The sequence below is a fragment of the Hyperolius riggenbachi genome, chromosome 1 (genome assembly GCF_040937935.1).
Source record: "Hyperolius riggenbachi isolate aHypRig1 chromosome 1, aHypRig1.pri, whole genome shotgun sequence".
NCBI classification, from domain to species: Eukaryota; Metazoa; Chordata; class Amphibia; order Anura; family Hyperoliidae; genus Hyperolius; species Hyperolius riggenbachi.
Window position 1 is genome coordinate 600951981 of NC_090646.1, and position 21477 is coordinate 600973457.

A 21477-nucleotide genomic window follows, 5' to 3' on the forward strand; every position below is an offset into this window, starting at 1 on the left:
CGTGCAGTTCCGCCGGGTCCCCGCTGCTTAATGTCCCCCCTGGGCCGACTCCCGACCCCACAGCCTGGGTCGGGCTGCCTGTCATGCCTCCTCAAAAATGGCCGCCGGTGGTTGCCGCGGCTGCGCAGTCCGCATAGACGCAAATGCGGCTGCGCAGCCCTAGGGCCTCCCTCCCCTATCCACACTATAGGCTGTCTCCTGTGCGTGGATCTGGGGGGGTCAATGCGGACTGCGCAGCCGCGGCAAACTCCGAGGGCCACATAGGCAATACAGGCCATGTATGAAGTTTAATAAAAAAGTTAATTATATACTGGTAGTTCTATATCTTAGTACAACATGCATAAATTGTGTTTTTTTAATGTTTTCTAGCATAGTGCTTACTGTTTGTATGGCTGACGGATTTAGAAAGTTCTTCGGTGTGCATTGATGAAACGTGTGTATCCATCTGCTGCCATGGTGAAGTGGAGCATTATCCAGGTGTCAGCATGCAGAAACTTTACTGTACTGCATGTGGAAACAGTGCAGAATAGAGCATGTTTATGCTGTTCATGCACACTGTTTTCCCATGCAGTACACTTTTGTTTCACATGTTGGCACTGGGATATTGTTCACCTTCACCATGGCAGCCAAAAGTCACACAGGTTTTCTCAATGCACTTCAAATATGTTAAAAGAAAAAAAAAATTACCCCGTGTGTTACAATAAAGTACATATTGTAATCATACATAACACAACGTTATCAGCAGACGTTCCGTTGGTGTCACACTTTTCCGGAAAGATGTGTCCGTCTTCTTCAAATCCTCGCCCACCAAAAGAAGGAGTCTATCAAAGCTAAAAGAATAAAAATAAAAAATGAGTTGAATACAACAATGTTTGCTATTGTAAGTTTTTCTAGTTGTCTATTTTTGCACTTTAAAAAGGTATTAGCACTATTACTACTGCAAAACAAATTGCAATTATTTTACACTACTATAGTGTTATTAGCAAGGCTACAAAGTATGAGAAAAGAGTTGGTTATTGTTTACAAGTGAATTGTTTGCACTTTAATTTTGAAGTTATTTTATTTGAAATTTATATAGAAGTACATAGTACAATACATATTTGTGTATTTTCAACAAGCAGCTTAAAGGGAAGGTCCAGGTAAGTAAAAAAATAAAGATCCACTTACCTGGGGCTTCCTCCAGCCCGTGGCAGCTGTCCTGTGCCCTCGCCGCAGCTCCAGTGACTTCCGGTCTCCTGCTCTGCTGAAACTGACCACTCCAGGTAGGCTCCCTGGTCGGCTTCTTCTGCGCTCACCCGGTGCAGGTCACGTGGTCTGGCTGACATCATCAGGATTGTACTGCGCAGGCGCAGTACAATCCTGATGACTTCAGTGTTAACACGTAACCCGCACGGTGGAGCGCAGAAGAAGCCGACCCGGGAGCCTACCTGGAGTGGTCGGTTTCAGCAAAGCAGGAGACCGGAAGTCACCGGAGCTGCGGCGAGGGCACAGGATGGCTGCCACGGGCTGGAGGAAGCCCCAGGTAAGTGGATCTTTATTTTTTTACTTACCTGGATGTATCCTTTCATGACAGTATGAGGTCAGTGCGAACTATTCTCAGGAATTGCATCTAGCGTGCACTGGTTATTTATGGTCGCAGCTCGGGATTAACGTCACTCTCATGAACCATAAGTAACCAGTGAACGCTAGATGCACTACCACTGCATAGCTCGCACTGATCTCAATCTACTATCAAGCAGAGCATTTGGCTCAAACCACACCGTTGTATTATTATGTTATAATGTTGAGTAGCATATTTCTATTAAAATATGTTTTCAAATTTGTACTGTCAGAGTATATGAAGGTAAACCTTGCACTATGATACATTCATATCTGTTGGATTTTTGTTTTCTATTTGCAATTAAAAAAATCCTTACGAAAAAAAGTTCCATTTACAATAAAGTTGTTGTAAAAAAAAGTCTTAATTTAATTATTATATTGTTATTATTTCTTTATGAAAGGATCAAATTAATTCACAGGTAAATCAAATATGGTGAAAATATCAAACCAAAAATGCGACTTTAGAAAAATGTGGTAACAGTACTTCACAAAATGAGGGCCGATTCACACAATATATGTTGCGCTGTCAATTTTGACACACTTCAGATATTGTTCAACCCACAGAATTACAAGAAAAATGCAGGTTGATATACACAAGAAACCTAATTACTACTACCAGCTGGGCGCTACAATCTACTTTTTTTTTTTCTTTAATTTTGTTTTTTGTTTAGTTCTTTTTTTTTTTTTGCTATGACCTACTTACTACAACCAGATGCAAACCACCCGGGGACAAGTACAGTTTTTGCTGCCCACCCTCTAGACAAAATGGTTGTGTCCACGCATCAAAATTTGGTCATGGAGCAGTCAAATGTACAAATGCTGTTTAGATAGCCAGATGTGCCTTTCCCCCCCCCCCATTTTGATAGCCAGATGTGCCCCCCCCCCTTTAGATACCCAGATGTGCCCCCCTTTAGATAGCCAGATTTATGTTTTTTATTTCTATAACATACTTACTACTACCCGATAGCCACTAAAATCTACTTTTTGTTTCTAGGTTTTTGTTTTTTTGCTATAACCTACTTACTACTACCAGCTGGCAGCTAGAGTCTACGTTTTGTTTTTTTTGTTAATCTACCTAGCACTGCAGTGAATGTGTGATTTTGTGCTGGTGTAATGAATGTGCACATGTTGTTATTGCAGTGTGTGGGCCATACAGGCAGGTAACAGTGCTGCTGTAGATGATAGTCACAGCTCTGTCCTCTATGGTGTAAATTACCTGTCTAGGCGTCTTCTGCAGCCTGGCCGGTGGATTCCTCAGGATCTCCCCTGCAGCACAGATGGAAATAGTGGTAGTCGCACAGTGCACAAGGTCGGAATCCACGGCCTGGGGGGAAAACGGCCACCTCCTCCAGGTACCTCTTAGCATAACGGATTGCCCAGCCATGGTGCTGCAGATGGTTCCTACCAGAAGTCTGGATGTTCCTCCATCAGTTGCAATGCTTACATGGTATACATATCATGTTCCATCATTTTTGGGTAACTTGCTGTACCTGGTCACAGCTCTTTTTAGACACCCGGGCCCTGAAGTGGAGCTTCAGAAGGAGCTTATTCCGGCGCTGGAGCAGCTTGGACATCCTGGTCTGCCATGTGGATCCAAGGGCCCAGGGGTAGATCTGGACTCGGAAGTCTGGCTCTTCCTCCTCCACCTGGTTGGCAAGGAACCTGAAAGAAAACATGAAAGTGTTATCTGGAAGTCCTCAAGCACTTGTCTCAGGCCAGGAATTCTGCAACTGTTTTGTCTGAAAGGTAGAAAACACAATGCGGTACTTACAGGGCTGGGAAGAAGTATTTCCCGTACTCCTCCGTCTTCAGGCCTGCGCGGAGGAAGTACGCAAGCACCACGGCCAAGAGTTACCTGTCGGAGATCTTATAGCACCGTTCCCAGGCCAGGAACTGAAGGATGTAATCCTCCTCCACCAAGGCGCAAAATGCGGTCCATTCCTCCGGCTTCAGGGAGATCCTGGGTTCCTCCACCGGCTGCTGCGAGCGGGCCATCCACTCCTTCCACCGCTTCTTTTGTGGCACCACAAAGGACCAGGAGGCTGATCTGTAAGAGGAAAGGAAAGGAGCATGGTAGTCGTATGTGTACACAACTTACAGACTGAGCACTGTTGCATTGTACAAATCTACGGTAGTTCAACATGGAGCTCAGAGAGAGAAGACACTGAGAGCTGTGGTGCTTAAATTGAACCTAAAGTGAAAAAAAAAATGCCCATTTACTCACCTGGGGCTTCTTTCAGCCCCTTGAAGTCTTTCCTCTCCCTCATTGTGAGTTCATGCTCAGCTGTTCCTCCAAGGCCCCCCTTTGTAATCGTCTGGCCACTACGCATGCGCGGCGACTGCTGTGCGCATCCTCTATTGCGCATCCTCTGCTGCTAATTGCCCTCCTGCACCCGCTTCCGGGTTGCCGAAGTCGGGCATCACTGCGCCTTCGCTTGGCTGGCTGCATGTCTAGGAGCGCCCTACACATGCGCATTACATAATTGTGACATCACACGCATACGCAGAGCACTCCTGCCCTGCGGTCGCATGCTGTGGGATGCGCGCAGTCGGTCCAGTGAAGGTGCGGAGATGCCCGACTTCGGCAACCCGGAAGAGGGTGCAGGAGAACAATTAGCAGCAGAGGAGGGGCAGAAAGGAGAATGGGGGGACGGTGGGCATCATGACGTCTCACCATACTTGCCAGCTCCCCCGTTTCTCCTATATTTTTTGCCTTTGGTATACTGTAAGTTTAATAAGCAGAGGTACAGGGGTTTCAGTAACCCATTAGCAATGCTTTACCATGTCCAGGAGCAAGGCAGAGCAAGCTGCAAATGAGCACAGATCCTCCCAATAGTGATGAAGCCATTTAGTGACTCCCAGCATCCACTGATTGGCACTGCTACTAATGTAATCAATGGATACAGTCCAGACAGGTATATGTGACCTTGTCTTAGCTTGACACCAGTAGTTTTAGCACTGGAGCTATTAGGGCTCTGCAGTCATTTAAAGTTCACAGTCAAAAACACTGGTCCACACGACAGCCAGGGCCCCAGTCTCTCTCACTGGCTGCGGCCCCCAAACCACCATGTGATACCTAGAGGAAAGTGCGGGCGAGCGAGCCCTGGACCTCTCACCCCCAGGGAATTCACCCCCACTGCCTCTAAACTGAATGCTTACTGCAACAAACACAATTGCTAACTCCCAGCTAAAGCAATTTCCTACCTTTATCTGGTCAGCAGACGCCAGTTAGCCACCAGTTATCTTGTAAGTAGTCTCAGCTGGTCCTCTTATACCTATCGCTACACTTTAAGTGGACCTGAACTCTTGCACAGGACAGAAGGAAAACCTAGAGAAATGCACCCTGTATGTATTTAGAGAGTTTAGCCTGTCTAATTCCCCCCTCATCTGTGACTAATCACCACTGTGATTTGATCTCTCAGCTGTGTCAGCTCAGGAATGTCCTCTGCCACGGCAGAGCAGGTAATTTGTAAACACAATGAATGAATTGTATGTGTGTCTACAACAACAACAACAAATAACATTTGTAAAGCGCTTTTCTCCCATGGGACTCAAAGCGCATAAGCATGGCTCAGACCGTCGTGGTACAGAGGAAGTCTGGAAATGCCAGGCTAAACAGGTGGCTTTTCAGTCTGGATTTGAATAGCTCCAGGGATGGTGCTGCCTTTACTGGGTGTGGCAGGAAGTTCCAAAGAGTAGGGGCAGCATGACAGAAGGCTCTATCTCCAGATTTTTTGAGGTGCACTCTGGGAGTGACCAAGTTTATAGAACTTGCTGATCTGAGGTTGTGAGAGGTGTGGTGCAGCTTCAGCAGGTCCTTCATGTATTCAGGGCCCATATTGTGCAGGGAGTTGAATGTCAGCAGTCCAATCTTGAAGAGTACTCTCCATTCTACTGGTAGCCAGTGCAGTGAGCGAAGGATCGGTGTAATGTGACAGTGGCGAGGCTGGTTTGTTAGCAATCTGGCAGGTCCTTTTTGGGGAGGCCAGCATAAAAAGCATTGCAGTAGTCCAGCCGTGATGTGATGAAGGCGTGGACTAGGGTTGGAAGATCCTCTGGGGGAATCAGATGTTTAATCTTTGCAATGTTCTTCAGATGAAAGTAGGAAGATTTAACTACAGATGAAATTTGGTTTCTGAAACTCAATTCCCCATCGATTAGTACGCCAAGGCTGCGCGCAAGGTTGGAGCTGTTTATGTCTGAATTCCCAATCCTGATTGGTGTTGCTTTAGGATAGAGCTGTTTTGATGGCGAGTGCTGGCTTTGGACAAACAGGACCTCAGTTTTGTCAGCATTCAGTTTCAACCAGTTATCATTCATCCATGCCTGTAGCTCAGCTAAGCAAGAGTTTATTTTTGGAGTAGGGTCTGTTCCACCAGGTTTGAAGGACAGGTATAGCTGTGTGTCATCGGCGTAGCAGTGGTACGTCAGGCCATGACGTATTATAAGTGTACCGAGTGGCAACGTGTAGATTGCAAACAGCAGAGGGGATAGGATTGATCCTTGTGGCACTCCGAATTGTAGAGGTGCAGGTTTGGACATAATAGGTCCTAGGGATACTATCTGTGTTCTGTCAGTCAGGAATGAACTGAACCACTGGAGGACTGATCCACTGATGCCACAGTACTCCTGCAGTCTTTTAAGCAGGATTTCATGGTCAACTGTATCAAAAGCCGCTGAGAGATCCAACAGGATTAGGATGGAGCATTCCCCTCTGTCCCTTGCCATGAGCAGATCTTTGCAGACTTGGATGAGGGCTGTTTCACAGCTGTGGTGTTTCTTAAAGCCAGATTGTAGAGGGTCCAGGATGTTGTTCACTGACAGCCTGGTTTCAAGTTACAGATAGACATCCTTTTCAATAACTTTACCTAAGAAGAGGAGGTTGGAGACAGGTCAGTAGCTGCTCATAGCATCTGGATCCATGGAAGGTTTTTTAAGAAGGGGCTTGATGATTCCTTCTTTTAGAGAGGTAGGAAACTTCCCTGCTTGCAGAGAGCAATTTACTATTTTGTGAAATGCTGGACCAAGCAGGTCAGGGCATTTCAGCATATGTTTAGTTGGTCCAGGGTCCAGGTCGCAGGTTGTCTGGCGGAGGCGACGGAGGATGTCTGAGATCTCTTCCTCACTAATACTTTTGAAGTCAGTCCAGGGCGTTAGGTTGTTTTTGCAACTATTTCCAGGAGTTTAATAAGTCTTAGGTGCTGTGGACTGAATGAGAGACCGAATAGAGGATACTTTGTCAGCAAAGTAGCAAGCAAATTTCTCGCATACTTCCTGCTTTCATGAAAGCAGAAATAGGGTTAACATTATGTGCTTACAAATTAGCTGCTCTGCCATGGCAGGAGCTGACACAGCTAAAGAGATCAAATTACAACTTGTGATTAGTCACAGATGAGGAGGACTTAGACAAGCTATACTTTCTAAATAAATACAGGGTGCATCAAACCATAGCAAACTAATCTGCCTGATGCGGTGCAAACCTATGGAGCCCTGACCTGACCTGCTGCCAATCAATGGCCTCAATTCACTAAGATCATGCTGGAGATAATAAGGCAAGAGAAAACTTACCTCCACACAGTGAGAGCGTTATCTTATCTCTTCATTCCTTAAGTTACCTCTGTAGTTATTTTCACATGCAGTTAATTAACAGCCTGTTAGAATTCTGGAGTTATTTTAAGGATTGAAGAGTTAACTTAAAGACAGAAGAGTTAAATTTAGGTTTGTCTGAGGTAAAATGTTTTCTGAATACTGCATGCCTTGTCACCATGGTGATAACTCTAGAAATGTTATTAAAGACAGGAGATAAGCTTAGTGAATTGAGGCCAATGTCTTCCATCCAGTGAGATTGACCAATTTGATAAATCGATCAGGTTGACATGGAATAATGATTTCTATTTCTAGCAGATACCATGAGAGAACGGTTAGTGAATGGCCACCTATAATCACCAGGTCCCCTCCCCCCCCCATCCTCTAGATTACATGGTATACATATCATGTTCCATCATTTTTGGGTAACTTGCTGTACCTGGTCACAGGTCTCTTTAGACACCCGGGCCCTGAAGTGGAGTACGCAAGCACCACGGCCAAGAGGTACCTGTCGGAGATCTTATAGCACCGTTCCCAGGCCAGGAACTGAAGGATGTAATCCTCCTCCACCAAGTCGCAAAACGTGGTCTATTCCTCCGGCTTCAGGGAGATTCTGGGCTTCTCCACCGGCTGCTGCGAGCGGGCCATCCACTCCTTCCACCACTTCTTTGGTGGCACCACAAAGGACCAGGAGGCTGATCTGTAAGAGGAAAGGAGCATGGTAGTCGTATGTGTACACAACTTACAGACTATGCACTGTTGCATTATGCAAATCTACGGTAGTTCAACATGGAACTCAGAGAGAGAGAGAAGACACTGAGAGCTGTGCTTAAATTGAACCTAAAGTAAAAAAAATGCCCATTTACTTACCTGGGGCTTCTTTCAGCCCCCTGAAGTCTTCCTTCTCCTTCATTGTGACTCCATGCTCAGCTGTTCCTCCGATGCCCCCCTTTGTAATCGGCTGGCCACTACGCATGTGCGGTGACTGCTGTGCGCATCCTCTATTGCGCTTCCACAGCCGGTAACATTAGCATATGCAGTGATAATTTTTACATACTACCCAAGTGCAGAGCGCTGGAGGAGGCGCCTGGTATGGGGCCGCGCATCCAGTATTGGAGGGGGACACCGGAGGAACAGCGGAGTGCGGGATGATGATGAGGGACCAGGAAGAATTCAGGGGGATGGAAGAAGCCCCAGCTAAATCAATGAGCATTTTGTTTTTACTTTAGGTCTCCTTTAAATCAGGAAGGCAGTAAGCTTATAAGATTCTTCTAGTAAGATTGCAGAGCTGAAAGAGTACTTATGTACTCTTTTCCCTCGCTACTCTGCCGCTGCTCCACCGATAGTGGGGGCGCCCCTGTTGGATCAGGTCAGGCACGGCATCCCCCTATTTTGATCAAAGTGTCAGATAAATCCTTGCTAGCTGCACGGAGTGCCATGTAGTAACAGCATTACACTGGTGACCATGCAGGGGGGTGGAGCTAGAGCGTGCAAGCTTGCACTGCCCCCCCCCCCCCCTCATATGCCAGGTCACCTCCTCGCTCTAAAGGCACCCTTAACCCCCTCTACACCATGAAATTTCACGTGCGATCGATCACATTTGATTGGACCGAATACGATTAGATTGATTAAATCTGACATGTCCAATTGGGATTCGATCGATCTTGTGATCGATTTTGGTTAGTTTTGAATGCAAAATCGATCACACGATTGATCGAATCCCAATCGATCATGTCGGATTTAATTCGATCCAATCAAATATGGTCGTTCGCACGTGAAATTGCATGGTGTAGGGGGGCTTAAGTCTATGATACGGACTTGAGATCATAACTATGGTAAAGATTAGATAGTGGCTACAGATATACTGTACTATTTAGTTCAGCACCACCCACTTCGCCTCCGTAGCAGTAATCCCGAGTCAGGCTCGGGACAGAAATCCGCAGCTCAGAGCGGTAATCCTGTGCCTGAGTGAGTTATATGCAGGAGTTGGTGCAGATCTCTCTGTGGTATGAAAAATTTGCACAGCTTTTAGGCCCTAAATCTGAAAACAATCATAATGCCAGGGAGATTAATAAATATAAATATAAAATACACAATTGTGTCTAATTATTCCCTGTCCAACTGGTCATAAACAGAACAGAGCGCTGGAGGAGGCGCCTGGTATGGGGCCGCACATCCAGTATTGGAGGGGGACACCGGAGGAACAGCAGAGTGCGGGATGATGATGAGGGACCAGGAAGACTTCAGGGGGATGGAAGAAGCCCCAGCTAAATAAATGAGCATTTTGTTTTTACTTTAGGTATCCTTTAAATCAGGAAGGCAGTAAGCTTATAAGATTCTTCTAGTAAGATTGCAGAGCTGAAAGAGCTTATACTGGTTGAACTCGATGGACGTATGTCTTTTTTCAACCAAAATAACTATGTAACTATGTAAGAATGGCCTCAATTCAGTAAGATCATGCTGGAGATAATAAGGCAAGAGTGCACTTGCCACCGCACAGTGAGAGAGTTATCTTATCTCTTCATTCCTTAAGTTACCTCCTCTGTAGTTATTTTCACACGCAGTTAATTAACAGTCTGCCTTTAACTTTAGAATTCTGGAGTTATTTTAAGGATTAAAGAGTTAACTTAAAGACAGAAGAGTTAACTTTAGGTTTGCCTGAGGTCAAATGTTTCCTGAATACTACATGCCTCATCACCATGGTGACAACTATAGAAACGCTATTAAAGACAGGAGATAAGCTTAGTGAATTGAGGCGAATGTCATGCAACACTCCTGGCGGCTGACTCTCTCCTTCCGCCTATGTCATCAGCTGAGCAGGCCGGCCACAAGGAGTCACGATTTTCTTCAAATCAAAGGACTAAAATTAGTGATTGTGGCGCTTAATTATTGATAAATGTATAGGCTGCAGAAAAAACTATGAGGTTTGCTCTAACCTCATCAATTCTAGTGTACAAAATGCAAAAAAAATTCTTTCTGTGCAGAAAGACATTTTTTGCATTTCTTCAAATCAAGCCTTAGCACTAAATTCACAATGCAGTTACATTTACAAACATGACAGAAAATGACATACTATAAATTTGATAGTATGATGTCATTTTCTGGCAATGCATGTCTGTAAATGTTACTGTACGCTGTGAATTTAGTGTTAAAGTTTGATTTGAAGAAAATCGTGAATCGAATCGAAATTTCTGACAGAAATTGGGCAATCTTTTCCTAAACTCGTTCAGGCCTAATGTGCAATATTGCATTGTGTGAAATCACACTTTGCTTTTCAAGTGTGGACCCAGCCTGAAGGACTAAATCTCTGCATGCTTCTACTGTATATGTAGACACAGCAGCATCAGCAGCCATTGGATGGGAATCACTGCAGCCATCATCGGGGGCGATGGGAATGGCTGGTGATCACACAGTGAATGCCTGACCTGCTGATGTGTCTACACACGTGTCCACATGCAATCAGGTTGTGATCAGTTTTCCCAACTGCACCCATTTATTCTTCAGGGCCTACATGTTATACTTACGATGTTCCTTCTCCAGCCTCCTCTGGTGCCGGACGCTTCCTCGCCCCATCTGGTGTCTTGGGAGGTCTGTAAAAGGAAAATATTATTACACAGATATATGAGATCACTCCATATCATCAGATATTACTTTACCAGTTCATATTTGCAGGGGCGTAACTGAAAAAAAACTGGGCCCCCTTGCAAAACTTTGGATGGGGCCCCCTCCTCCTCCAATCCCCCATCCACTTTCTGCACAGGTTAACTGAGAACCAATGTTATTTAATTAGCTAGTGCACACTTGAATATGTTTTCCCCATGCCAATAAAAACAGACAGCAGTGAAGCACTGCACATTTTCTACATCAATTACATTAACTTCTGTGATAAAACGTTCATGTTTCACACATACAGACACACATGGTGTGCAGAAAACCGACAGACGAGTGTGCTTCCAGCCTCAGCTTATTACACTCACTCTGTCCACCTCTGATGGAGCAGAACTGGCTCTGCAGACTTCTCCAGCACCACTACAGTACACAGCACTTGGGGAAGGGTAGAGAGGTTGGGGGCTGGGTGCTGTGCACAAGACCCTGCTTCTCACTGTATAGGGACTGTGTACAAATCTTTGTCTGCAAAACTGTGATTCCTTATCAGTGGCAGATTCAGTCTTTAGCACAATTGTGCAGAGAGCAGAAAGTTTTTTTCCATCCGTGCCCTTAGTTGCCAGTCTTTCAGGACAGGGAAAAGAAACTCCTGCGCCCGCTCTGCCCCCCCACCCCTGCCTGTAATAAAATAATGCCCCAAATAGGTTCTTACTCAAGTAGAGGAAAGGCTCTGGAGAATCCAGAGGTGTTCCGCATCCCCCTCCTCTTTACCATTCCAGGGCTAGGACCTCGAAGTCCGCCAGCGAAGGCTTGATGATGGAGCTCACCTGCACTGCGCACATGCCTCCCACCTGCACAGGCAATGATCAATGAATGTTGTAATTAGGCAGCACGGTTATTGGCAGAGGGTATTGCAGCAGCGGGGGAAGGGGGTACATTAGGGCTAGGCATCGATAGAGAAGGGTGTCAAGTGAGAGCACGGTAGGGATTATTAATGATAGTAAAATAATTTCTAAAAATCACTGATATTCAATTATCTTACTAGCAATTATCTTATCTCACTACCAGTGCCTAAAAAAAGCATGCCCTACCGGGCAGGAGTTTGTGATCTGTTTCTGCTGCAGTTTTAAACAGATGCGTTAAAAAAATGGGACAAGTCAGAGCGGTTCCTGTAGATAACATAGGATCCACTTTTCTCTGGTACAGAAAATGGGAACATTTTTATGTATGGTGTGAACCAAGCAAGAACTATATAGGCTGAAAAGAGACATGGCAGCACAGGGACTCTGATCTATACAGGCTGGAAGGGGGCATTGCAGCACAGGGACTCTGATACATACAGACTGAGAGAAGGAGGGATGGCAGCACAGGGACTCTGATACATACAGGCTGGAAGGGGGCATGGCAGCACAGGGATTCTGATAGATACAGGCTGAAAGGGGGCATGACAGCACAGGGACTCTGATACATACAGGCTGGAAGGGGGCATGGCAGCACAGGGACTCTGATACATACAGGCTGGGAGAAGGGGGCATGGCAGCACAGGGATTCTGATAGATACAGGCTGGAAGCGGGCATGGCAGCACAGGGATTCTGATAGATACAGGCTGGGAGAAGGGGGCATGGCAGCACAGGGATTCTGATAGATACAGGCTGGAAGGGGGCATGGCAGCACAGGGATTCTGATACATTCAGGCTGGAAGGGGGCATGGCAGCACAGGGACTCTAATAGATACAGACTGGAAGGAGGCATGGCAGCACAGGGTCTCTGATAGATACAGGCTGGGAGAAGGGGGCATGGCAGCACAGGGACTCTAATAGATACAGACTGGAAGGAGGCATGGCAGCACAGGGTCTCTGATAGATACAGGCTGGGAGAAGGGGGCATGGCAGCACAGGGTCTCTGATAGATACAGGCTGGGAGAAGGGGGCATGGCAGCACAGGGACTCTGATAGATACAGGCTGGGAGAAGGGGGCATGGCAGCACAGGGACTCTAATAGATACAGGCTGGAAGGAGGCATGGCAGCACAGGGACTCTGATACATACAGGCTGGGAGAAGGGGGCATGGCAGCACAGGGACTCTGATAGATACAGGCTGGGAGAAGGGGGCATGGCAGCACAGGGACTCTAATAGATACAGGCTGGAAGGGGGCATTGCAGCACAGGGTCTCTGATAGATACAGGCTGGGAGAAGGGGGCATGGCAGCACAGGAACTCTGATAGATACAGGCTGGGAGAAGGGGGCATGGCAGCACAGGGACTCTGATAGATACAGGCTGGGAGAAGGGGGCATGGCTGCACAGGGATTCTGATACATCCAGGCTGGGAGAAGGGGGCATGGCAGCACAGGGACTCTGATACATACAGGCTGGAAGAATGGGCCGTGGCAGCACAGGGACTCTGATACATACAGGCTGGGAGAAGGAGGCATGGCAGCACAGATACTCTGATACATACAGGTTGGAAGGAGGCACAGTTGTCCTTTAAAGGCATACTTGAAGGCTCCCTGTGGGCCTCACCACAAGTTAAAGGACAACTGAAATGAGAGAGATATGTAAGTTGTCTGGCTATCCTGCTGATCCTCCACCTCTAATCCTTTTAGCTATAGACCCAGAACAAGCATGCAGCAGATCAGGAGTTTCTGACATTATTGTCAGATCTGACAAGATTAGCTGCATGCTTATTTCTGGTGTTATTCAAACACTACTACAGCCAAATAGATTAGCAGGGCCACCAGGCAACTGTTATTGCTTAAAAGGAAACAAATATGGCAGCCTCTACAATCTTCTCACCCCAGTTGCCCTTTAAAATTTAGGCCTCCCCTTCATAGGCCCATCACTGGGGTATTCCCTGCACAAATCTTATGGCAGCCATGGGATTAGGAGAGGAGAGTATGTGATTGGTGACTGCAGAGGAGAGGGCAATGCATGGGCAGGTATCTATGCACTGTTCAGTGTGCTCCCTGCTCTGCAAATACTCTGCATTGGTGGATGGAGTGGCCAGAGTCAGCCACCCCTGGAACACCAGCCACCTCCAGGCCCAAACCTATACGGGCAAATCTCCTCCTAGTTACTTACACAAAAGACCCAAAAGAGAGACACTTGAGAAATAAAGAGGGGAAAGGAATATTGTTCGGAAATATTTAGGGCCTATAAGGTACACTGGGCTATAGGCAGATATGCTAACTATTCCTACTGAATTCCTCCCTATACAGTATTAATAAGACCTCCCATTAGAAATGGATTAAGATGTAATGGGGCCCTAGGCAAGGAAATTGATTCCACCCCCCTTGGGGTAATCTGAAATACATATAGCCCAGGGGAAGATGTCAGCAGGGGCGTAACTAGGCCCCACCGGGCCCCCCTGCAGAATTTCAGAGCGGGCCCTCCCCCCTCCCTGGGGCACGCTCGGGGCCGTTTTGTGGGGGCTGGAGGGGTGGCAGCAAGAGAGGAAAGCCTTGGCCACAGTTGGCGGGGAGAGGGGAAGTTCCCCCCTCTCCCTCACCTCGGGGCTCTCCCCTCTGCGCTCCCCTCCAGCTTAAGTGACGTCACTTCCGGAAGTGACAACAGACGCTAGAGCGAGGAGTACGCGGTGGAACGCACGGAAGGTATGTATCTGCCCGCCGCTGCCCACACTGTAACTTAAGCTGGAGGGGAGCGCAGAGGGCAGAGCCCCGAGGTGAGGGAGAGGGAGGGAACTTCCCCTCTCCCCGCCGACTGTGGCCAAGGCTCTCCCCTCATGCTGCCACCCCTCCAGCCCCCACAAAATGGCCCCGAGCGGGCCCCCCCCCGGGAGCAGGGGCTGCAGGCCCTATTGTTACGCCAGTGGATGTCAGGTATTCCCCTTGACACCCACTAGGCCCCAGGCTCCTATCTAGGTTGCCTGGTGGATTATTATTATTATTATTATTTATTGTATTTATAAAGCGCCAACATATTACGCAGCGCTGGACAATAAATATATACAATGAAACAAGGATGACATACATAGGGTTATACACATAGAACAAAGTTATACATGCAAATTGTACAAAATACATGATCATGCAATATGGGCTGGTTAGGTAGGCCCAGTAATACAAGTACAGGCTGTCATAGGACAGGAGCACACAGGGGCGTAGCAATAGGGGTTGCAGAGGTAGCGATCGCATCGGGGCCCTTGGGCCAGAGGGGCCCCGAAGGGCCCTCCCTCAACTACAGTTTTAGCTCTCTATTGGTCCTGTGCTCATAATAATCACTTATATAGATACTTTGAATATTAGTAATCATTAACAAACTGTTCCTCATCCCCTTCTTGCACCTCTGACACTGTAGTTGCCATTGGCAGGTTTTGGTGCGCCGTATCAATTGTTATGTATAGAGCGCTTGGGGGGCCCCATTGTAAAACTTGCATCGGGGCCCACAGCTCCCTAGCTACGCCACTGGGAGCACATGATCCTGTAGATTACACTAGGGAGTGGAGGACCCTGCCAGAGGCTTACAATCTAAAGGGAGGGGTGGAAACACTAGGGGGCGATGATCCTGCTCTGCCTCCCATACATGAAACTCTCCACTTACCTTGTGGTCATCACTGTGGTCTGTTCTTGCAGAAATATATAAGCGCTGTGTGTTTTTTTCGAGAAAAACTGTGGAGTTAAGAGAAAAAATGTAGACGATGCGATTCCTGTCTGCTCCCTCTCTAGAGAGCCTCGAACTGTCACAGGGCCAGATTTATCAGAGCATTACCGTTTTTTCTTCTAAAACTGTTCTAACCAGTAGAGGAACTGTTCAGTATGAGAGTAAGAAACTTCTCAAATCCAACGCAATAGCGGCAGTTTAGCGTGGATTTCTAGAGCTGCACTACAGTTAAGAAAAGTGTAAATCCATCCCTAAACTGCTGCAGATTTTGGGCTGGTGCACACCAGAGCGGTTCTGAAGCGTTTTTTAAAACGCTTGCAGGGGGAAAACCGATTAGCTAATGAAAGTGAATGGGATGGTGCACACCAGAGAGGTTCGTTTTTTCCACAAACGCAAACTTGGGGGCAGAAGCATTTTTTAGATTTCGGAGGCGTTTCTGCCTCAATGTTAAAGTATAGGAAAGTGGAAAACTGCTCTGAAAAACGCTAGATCAGAGCGGTTTCCCAGGCATTTTTGTTACAGAAGCTGTTCAGTTTACTTCAGTTTATTTTTACAGCTTTACTGTAAAAATATTTGTAATCTGCTACACAAAAACGCTCTCCAAAAAACGCTAGGCATGTTTAGAAAACGTCTCTAAACATGCCTAGAATCGCTCTGAAATCTGCTTCAAAAACCTCTAGCGTTTTGCTGATCTGCCAGAGGTTTTTGGTGTGCACTGGGCCTAAGAAGCAGAGTTGCTCAAATCCGAATTCGGGAGATACCTGGATAGTTTTATCCGGATATCTCCCAGTAAACCTGTGCGGGCTGGGCGTGGTCAATCCTACCTGTATGACGTCTTCTTCGGTCTGTTCCTGGCGCCTCCCACGATGCGTTCCATGTGCCGGTCACGTGACTACAAACACTTCCTCCTTCAACCCGGAAGGAGGAAGTGTTTGTAGTTACGTGACTGCTGCTTGGTCCGCATCGTGGGAGGCGCCGAGGGACGGACCGAAGAAGACGTCATACAGGTAGGATTGACACCCCCGCCCGCACAGGTTTACTGGGAGATATCCGGATAGAATTATCCGGGTATCTCCCGAATTCGGATTTGAGCAACTCTGCTAAGAAGTGCTTCATTGCAGTTCTCCAGATATTATTATTTTTTGTTTCCCTGCATACGGAATATGGTTGCACGCACTGGCCACACTGAAGGGGTGTGAGGAAGACCTTTCCGGGCACAGAGATGGGGTAAAGTTTATATTTTTGCTACTCTCCAATGGCGGGGATGATTGGTTTCACAGTGGCTCCTGTTATACCCCTGCTCTAATTAAAAATAAGATGCAATGGTACTTTACACATCGCGTTCTTTGCAATGAAGCTGTTGCCACGGAAATGTTATTTCTTTATAGATGAGTCAGGATATCTCTATTATAAAGTGCTGCAATGCACAGCAATGTGCCAAGACAGCATGTTTGTGATCATTGTAAATATACCTGACTGGTGAAAGCGGGGATCATTTGTATAGAAGTCTATGTATAGTGCCTTGTGGCACTCCAGGACAGTAATGTATGTGGTGATGTCAGCTCTGCCAGCTCAGCAGCTGCATGGGAAAAATATTAATGGCAGCGCTGTAATCTTATTAAAGTGATTTTTTTCTTCTTCTTGATAAGTATATTAAAGAGGAACTCCGGTGAAAATAATGTAATAAAAAAGTGCTTCATTTTTACAATAATTATGTATAAATGATTTAGTCAGTGTTTGCCCATTGTAAAATCTTTCCTCTCCCTGATTTACATTCTGACATTTATCACATGGTGACATTTTTACCGCTGGCAGGTGATGTCAGTGGAAGGAGATGCTGCTTGCTTTTTTGGCAGTTGGAAACAGCTGTAAACAGCTATTTCCCACAATGCAATTTGGTTCAGAGACAGGAAACTGTCAGGACCATGGTCCTGACATCACACTGTGGGAGGGGTTTCACCACAATATCAGCCATACAGAGCCCCCTGATGATTTGAGAAAAAGAAAATATTTCTCATGAGAAAGGGGGTATCAGCTAATGATTGGGATGAACTTCAATTCTTGGTTACGGTTTCTCTTTAACCTCTTCGGTACCAGCAGCCTCTGCACCCTTAAGGACCAGAGGCTGCTGGTACGCTAAAACGCCGAATACCGACGAATCGCCGCAAAAATCCGTTGCTCCCGCCGGTCACGCGGCTCTGTCCCCGCCGCAGGCTGCTCTCTCTGCCGTCTCTATGACGGCAGAGCGCTGTGTGCCGGTCAGGAGCCGCTTTCATTGGCTCCTGACCCTATCACTCAATGTAAGCCAATAGGATTGGCTTACAGGAATGACAGGGCCAGGAGCCAATGAAAACGGCTCCTGCCCGGCTCACAGTGCTCTGCCGTCATAGAAACGGCAGGGCAGCTAATTGCGGCGGGTGGAAAGCGGCGAGAGCGGCGGTGTCGGGCAGAGACGTGCGGTGAATGGGTTGTAGAGTTTGCGCCCGGTCAGAACCGCAGCGCCACCCGCCCGACGTAGATTTATACTGCTTCCTATAAATAATCTTACCAATGTTTACTAATGTGCAGACAAATAAGTTTCTAATCATAGTTAATGAATAAACAACAAGGGAACTGAGAATTAGGGCTAGTTTACACTCGGTGCTTGCCCGCCACTTGCCCCGCGATCTCGTTCGTTCTGCAATCATGAATCAGTGGCAAAATCTTGCGATTTGAACGCGATTTGCGCTTGTGATTCCCATAGAACGATAATCAAAGCACAATTACCCCAAAGACGCTGCATTCAGCGTGTTTGCAATTGATCAAAATCACAAACGCCTCAGTGTGAATGTATCCATAGGGATACATTCACATCAGCGCTTTGATAATCGCCGGCAGGAACCAGGTTCCGGCACAGGAGAAGGCTGGCGACGGCGGAGTGGGAGCAATACGTGCGGATGGGGCTGGAGGAAGCCCCAGGCATATACAACACTTTCTATATATTTTTACTGAACTCTGATTTCCTTCCACTAGGTTTAATTCACAGCATTTCCAAGCACAGGAATTCGGACAGGGAATCACGGCCTATTGAAATCAAAAGGCTGCTTCTAAATTCACATGAAGGGAGAAAACACTTTCTGCCAGAAGCATCAAACTGTGTGTGTGTGTGTGTGTGTGTGCGTGCGTGTTTTTTTGGTAGATTTTTGTTACATTCTATGTTTTTATTGGTCTCTGATGAAGCAGGGACTCCTGCGAAATGGCTGTCAGGCGGTCTTGATCACTCCCTTTTTAATGTGAAATATTGTACATTCATGGATTAAAACTACACTGAAGCATTAACGGGTGCCCAACCTGCTTTTCTTCTCTGAACTCAATGTTTTTATCAGCCCTGTGGCTTGGTGCATTTTGCACAAGTGCAGTTACAGTCTTAGAGAACTGTTCATGTGCGGAACACTTCCGATCACGGAAGCGCAATCAGGGGGGCGACTGTGAGTGTGACTGGGGAATTTACCGGGTCACATTGCAGGAGAACGGAGTGGCACGGGAGGATGCCGATTGAGCAGAGGCTCTAAGGGGGGACGCTGGAGGAAGCTTTTTTTGCCCCTTAAAGTCACAGATTTTCTTTAAGCAATACATTTGTATGAGAGTAACCTGTTGCTCTACGGGTTTTTTCATACAAGAAACTGAGGGATTCCTGTTAGCTGCCTCTATGCAACAACCACTAGCTTGCTAGCGAGACGGGCAAAAAAGGTGTCGGACATTTGGGTACCCGCCATAGGCTGTAATGTGAATTAAGGCTATGGCGGCGCTCAGAGGGTAATTTGGGCGCCGGCAAAAGACGGAGCCCAAATTAAGAAAAAAACAAACAAACAATGCAATTCAGCTGCCAATAGCTGTCAGGCGAATTGCATCTTTCCCGGGTCTATGGTGCCCTGGAGGAGGAATAGTAATTAATGCCACCGGGAAATTTGCGGGGCATCTACCGAACAGTCCAGGAGGCGGAGGAAGATGGCCAGGGAGCGATGAGTATGCAGGGGGCTGGAGGAAGCCCAAAGTATGTATAAAACTTTTATACCCTGTCGTCTCAGGTTTACTTTAAAGAGAACCTGAGGTGTGTTTAAAGAATGTTATCTGCATACAGAGGCTGGATCTGCCTATACAGCCCAGCCTCTGTTGCTATCCCAAACCCCACTAAGGTCCCCCTGCACTCTGCAATCCCTCATAAATCACAGCCGTGCTGTGAGGCTGTGTTTACATCTGTAGTGTCAGTCTCAGCTGCTCCCCCGCCTCCTGCATAGCTCCGATCCCTGCCCCCGCCCCTTCCCTCCAATCAGCAGGGAGGAAAGGGATGCAGGCGGGGACTGGAGTTCTGCAGGAGGCGGGGAGAGCAGCAGACTGACACTATAGAGATAAACACAGCCAGCTCTGACAAGCTGTTTGTCAGCAGCGTGGCTGTGATTTATGAGGGATTGCAGAGTGCAGGGGGACCTTAGGGGGGTTTGGGATAGCAACAGAGGCTGGGCTGTATAGGCAGATCCAGCCTCTGTATGCAGATAATATTCTTCAAACCCACCTCGGGTTCTCTTTAAGTGTCAGTATCAGGTTAGATACTTAAAAGGGAACCTAAAGCAAAATAAAAGTGCCCAGTTTAACTTACCTGGGGCTTCTTGAAGCCCTTGCAGTCCTTCTGTGCCCTCACTGTCACACTGTGCTCCTCTGATAAGCAGTAGTGGCCTTCTGACAGCTGCATGTGGGCCTCTGGGCAGCACCTCCTGATCCCATGCCCATTCTGCACTTGGGCCGTTCCTAAATATTGGAACTGCGCATGCACAGAACACTCCCGGCCACGGTAGTGCGAATGGATAGCCTGCGACGAAATGGAGCAGCGCGGAATGACGGTGAGGGACCTGGACTTCACAGGGCTGGAGGAAGCCCCAGGTAAGTTAACCTGGCATCTTTTATTAATTTTACGTACCTTTTAAGGCCTCTTTCAGATGGGCAGCTACCGGCTGTCAGCTGCTTTCCTGCACCTGCCGGGCACTTGTTGGCGTTCCATGTTCGGCACCGCGTGGCACAGCGCTGACATGCGTGGTATTGCAACCGCTGCTATTTGGCTGCATTTAAATTGCACCCGAATGGCCCTCGTGGGTGGTAGACAGGGCACTGAACTGCACCACATTGCAATGCAATTAAATTCATATGAGGCTAAAGCCCCATACATACGCCTGACCAAAATCGACTGGGGCGATTGATAAAGACCGCCTCTGCCGATAGGCGGGTGGACAGCCCAGATCATCACCCCACAAGTGATCCACGTGGCGAATCGACTTGGTCGAGCAGCGGCCAACTTCTATGTCATTCCTCTGTCCCCCCCCCCCCAAGCATAGCAACATGCATTGAGGTGCGGCGGCTCCTGTCAGGATAATGCACAGCATGCAGTGCGTTTCCAGTGAAACATGCTCGCTTAAGCTGGCCACTAACGGACCAATTTCTAGCGAAACATCATTCGATCGATCCTAAATTGTAGGTCGGCAGTGATCGAATTGCCAGGAAATAATGTCCGTTAATGGTTATGATCGATTATGAGTTATTGAAAAAAAAGTCGTCCGACTGAATTTTCGTCGAACGAAATTTTGAATTTTCAAGACGATCGTGATCGATAGATAGCGAAGATTGGTTTGCTGATGGTGTAGTGAACAATTTCACTTCCGATCAGAATTTCTGATCGCTCGAACGATTTTTCGCTTGAAATTGGACTGTTAGTGGCCACCTTTACAGTAGCAGTGGGGCATACTTTCACTTTACTGTATGCCTCACTGTACGTAACGGTACCGAGCAGCGCAACTTTCCGGCTACTTTTCTCTACTTGCATTGCGTGAAGGGCGACCTGAGGTAAATATCAAACAGTGAATTCCTCACTTCAGGTTTGTTTTACATCATTTAAAATAATGTAAGGGCAGCCATGCCTTCCCATTGCTGCAACTCCTATTAAGTTATTGTGTGAAGTTGTCATTCAATGAAAACCAGCAGTCTTCATCAAGTGTGCAACTCACCTGACTCTTTGGAGCAATTTGCTTTTGAAAAAGGA

General features: G+C 47.1%; 1 protein-coding gene and 1 pseudogene across 1 annotated transcript in view; one reads left to right on the forward strand and one right to left on the reverse strand.

The window, feature by feature from the left end:
• Nucleotides 1–661: 661 nt before the first annotated feature.
• On the reverse strand, nt 662–7759 carry LOC137558938 (speedy protein 1-A-like; annotated as a pseudogene).
• Nucleotides 7760–21204: 13445 nt separating this feature from the next.
• Nucleotides 21205–21477, forward strand: part of EMB (embigin) — a 66793-nt gene continuing 66520 nt past the window's right edge. Inside the window, exon 1 of the mRNA XM_068271778.1 lies at nt 21205–21281. The gene's annotated coding sequence lies outside the window, so the exon portion shown is untranslated. The remainder of the gene's footprint in view (nt 21282–21477) is intronic.